The sequence below is a fragment of the Lithobates pipiens genome, unplaced genomic scaffold, assembly GCF_037356315.1.
Source record: "Lithobates pipiens isolate NorthernLeopardFrog02 unplaced genomic scaffold, aLitPip1_a1.2 Scaffold_8, whole genome shotgun sequence".
NCBI classification, from domain to species: Eukaryota; Metazoa; Chordata; class Amphibia; order Anura; family Ranidae; genus Lithobates; species Lithobates pipiens.
This window is the reverse complement of record NW_027507903.1, coordinates 681770560-681774539: the sequence shown is the minus strand read 5'-3', so window position 1 is coordinate 681774539 and position 3980 is coordinate 681770560.

Sequence of the window (3980 nt, the reverse complement as noted above, 5' to 3'; positions counted from 1 at the left end):
CGAGCCGACCTGCCGCAGTACAGTGATGGCAATTTGCAGGAACAAGGTACAATGATGCCGATTCGCGGGAACAAGCTGACCTGCTGCAGTACAGTGACGACGATTTGTGGGAACAAAGGTGCCCCCATCTGTACAATAAACCATTGCACCCAGGGCAGCCGACCCTCCTGCCCACCCCTAGTCCCAGCCCTGGAACCAAACATATCTGGGTTCAGTTGGAGGAGGGTTTGCAGAATATGACTAAAGTTTAGGTGCCAAATCTGAACCACCTAGTAAAATCAATGAGAGCCGAATGTTAAATAAATATATATATATATATATATATATATATATATATATATATATATATATATATATATATATATATATATATATATATATATATATATATATATATATATTAGGGTTAATAGGTGAGGGATTGTCAAATAAATGGAAAGGGAGGCTTGACACACCAAAAAAATTGCGTTGGGTTCCACCCAAAATACATACCAGACCCATTCCCTTGTTGAAGGCTTGGTATGGATGTCAAGGAGGACCCCACACAAAATATTAAAAAAATGCCATGAGAGTTCAAATTCAACACATGCAAAAAGAAAACCCTCAAAAAATACATACCAGACCCTTACTCTTACCCTTACCCTATGAATGCAGTCTGAAAGGAAGGAGGGAGTGGTCTGCATGCCATCCCCCGTCCTGAACCCTACTAAGCCACATACCATGAACATGGAGGGTACCTTGCTAGGCAGGAGCCTGCTGCCAAAGCACCTTGTCTCCATGTTGATAAAGACAAGGGCCTCTTCCCTACAACCATGGCCTGATGGTTGTGGGGGTCTGTGGGTGGGGGGGCCTATCGGAATTTGTTAGCCCCCTTTAACAATAAGAGGCATCCAGATACCAGCCCCCAGTTGTGCTCCCCCCCATTGTGCTTAGCTGCTGAGCTCCTCTTCCCATCCCCACACTCAGAGCCAAGACAAGATGGGGGGCAGCCTGGTGCAGTGAATTTCTGGAGAGATGTGACAACGGCACAGAGGAGAGAGCCAGGGGGAGCTGCGCAGTGTTGTCTAATCCCCCCTCCTTTCACAGGATCGCTCTTACACAGTTTGTTTACCGCCCCCCTACCCACACCTCCTGCTCCCGGGAGATGCTGGCAGCCCTTGGAGGACATGAGGAAGGGTAATTCCTGTCCTCTGCACTGCTGACCTCTGTCCTCTGCAGTGCTGACCTCTGTGCTCAGCAGTGCTGACCCATGTCTTCAGGGGTGCTGACCCCTTTTCCTCTGCCTTTGTGACCCCTCTTGCAATACTGACCCCTGTACATTGGCCTGCAGATCCTTATCCTCTGCCCTCCTTATCCCTATTCTCTGCCCTTGTGACTCCTGTACTCCACCCTGCTGACCCCTGTACACTTCCCTACTGGCCCCTGTCTTTTGCCCTAATAACAGCTTCTCTCCACCCAGCTGACTCCTGTCATCTGCTCTGTTGACTCCTAACCCCTGCCTTACTGTCCCTCTGTACACTGCCCTACTGACCCCCTGTCCACTGCCCTACTGACCCCCTGTACACTTCCCTACTGACCCCCTGTACACTTCCCTACTGACCCCCTGTACACACCCCCTACTGACACCCTGTACACTCCCCTACTGACCCCCTGTACACTCCCCTACTGACCCCCTGTACACTTCCCTACTGACCCCCTGTACACTCCCCTACTGACCCCCTGTACACTGCCCTACTGACCCCCTGTACACTGCCCTACTGACCCCCTGTACACTGCCCTACTGACCCCCTGTACACTGCCCTACTGACCCCCTGTACATTTCCCTACTGACCCCCTGTACACTGCCCTACTGACCCCCTGTACACTGCCCTACTGACCCCCTGTACATTTCCCTACTGACCCACTGTAAACTGCCCTACTGACCCCCTGTACACTGCCCTTCTGAGCCCCTGTACATTTCCCTACTGACCCCCTGTACATTGCTCTACAGACCCCCTGTACACTGCCCTACAGACCCCCTGCACACTGCCCTACAGGCCCCCTGTACACTGCTCTACAGACCCCCTGTACACTGCCCTACTGACCCTCTGTACACTTCCCTACTGACCCCCTGTACATTGCTCTACAGACCCCCTGTACATCACTGCCATATTGACCCCCTGCTCTACAGATCCCCTGTACACTGCCCTACTGACCCTCTGTACACTGCCCTACAGACCCCCTGTACATCACTGCCATATTGACCCCCTGTACACTCCCCTACTGACCCCCTGTATCCTGCCCTGCTGACCCCCTGCACACTGCCCTACAAACTGCTAACCCTATCATCTGCTATCCCCTGTACCCTGCCTTGCTGACCTTGCATCCACCGCCCCCCTGAATTTTTTTACTGCCCCCCCAGATAGATCAGGCAGGCTAGAGCCAACACTGTACCCCCACCTTTTTGTATGGCAGGAGATTTCCAACCTGTAAATTAATAGGGCTGGGTAAAAAAAATTGGTTGCTAAGGATGTGGCAAATGCTTGTGCCCACAGTTTCCTTAGCACCCATTGACGGATAGGAAGCCGTTATATATTGTAGCAGTAGAATTACCACTACTATAGTTGATATTTGGCTTTCTCTGAATGGGCTAAAAGTCCAGCATTCAGGAAAATGCATAGAGCTCATTTAGACTTTAACACACATTAACGGCTTGTTTACACTTTGCTTCAACACAAGGCTTTGGACGCACTTTTGTTAAAGCTCTCTGAGCGCCAGTCAAAGCTCCTGTCACTAAATAAAATGGTTCGCTTACAGTCCTGTTTACACCTTGCTTTGGCTTTGCTTCAAAAATGATACCCCGTGTAGCTTTAGTGGTGCTTCAAAGTGTCTTCAAAGCCTCCATAGAAGTCTATGGCAACTGGACTTTTATGGCTGAAGCCCTACTTTCTATAAACCCCTCCCCCATTTCCTGTTCATCCAATAGAGACAAAATGAAAAACACAGCACTTACTGCTCATCAAAATTACCTTCTCCAGCCATACTATCACATATGAAATTTGTCCGAATATACCAATATGGAATAGCACTTAAGGTGTCCTAAATTATGCTTAACCCCTTCAGATTTGCGCTATAGCCGAATGATGGCTACAGCGCGGACCTACTTTGCCGGGAGGCCGTCAATAGACGTCCTCCACATTGCATGCTCCCGGCGCACGCGCTGTGATCACCGAATCAATGAGACTCGGGTGATCACAGGTCGGAGTAAGGGGCCGATCCCGGAACCCTTACCACGTGATCAGATGTCAACCAATGACAGCTGATCATGTGATGTAAACAGAAGATCGGTAATCGTTTTTTTTTTCTCCTCACGCTGAAAAAAAAAGCCGATCAGCGGCTTCTGTGCAAGGGACATCGGTCCCGAAGAGGAAGATGCACAGCCATCTCATCTGTGCCCCCACCAATGCTGCCTGCCAATGCCCACAGTGCCACAAATTAGTGCCCACCAGTGCACAACAGTGCCAGCAATCAGTGCCACCTATCAATGTCCACAAGTGCCACCTATCAATGTCCACCAGTGGTGCCTATCATTGTCACCTACCAGTGCCAATCAGTGACCATCATTGCCACCCATCAGTGCCCATCCCTGACACCCATCAGTGACCATCACTGCCACCTATCAGTGCTCATCAGTGCCAGCTATAAGTGACACCTATATCAGTGTCACCTATTAGTGCTCTTCATGGCACCCATCAGTGCCACCTCTCAGTGCCACCTCTCAGTGCCCACCAGTGCCACCTCATTAGTGCCCACCAATGCGCCTATCAGTGCCCATCAGTGCAGCCTCTTTGTGACCTCTTGGATGAGTCGTCGCTGCGCTCTTGGGGTAATTTTGGGCGGCCGGACAATCCTGGGAAGGTTCACCACTGTTTCATGTCTTCGCCATTTGTGGATAATGGCTCTCACTGTGGTTCGCTGGATTCCCAAAGCTTTGGAAATGG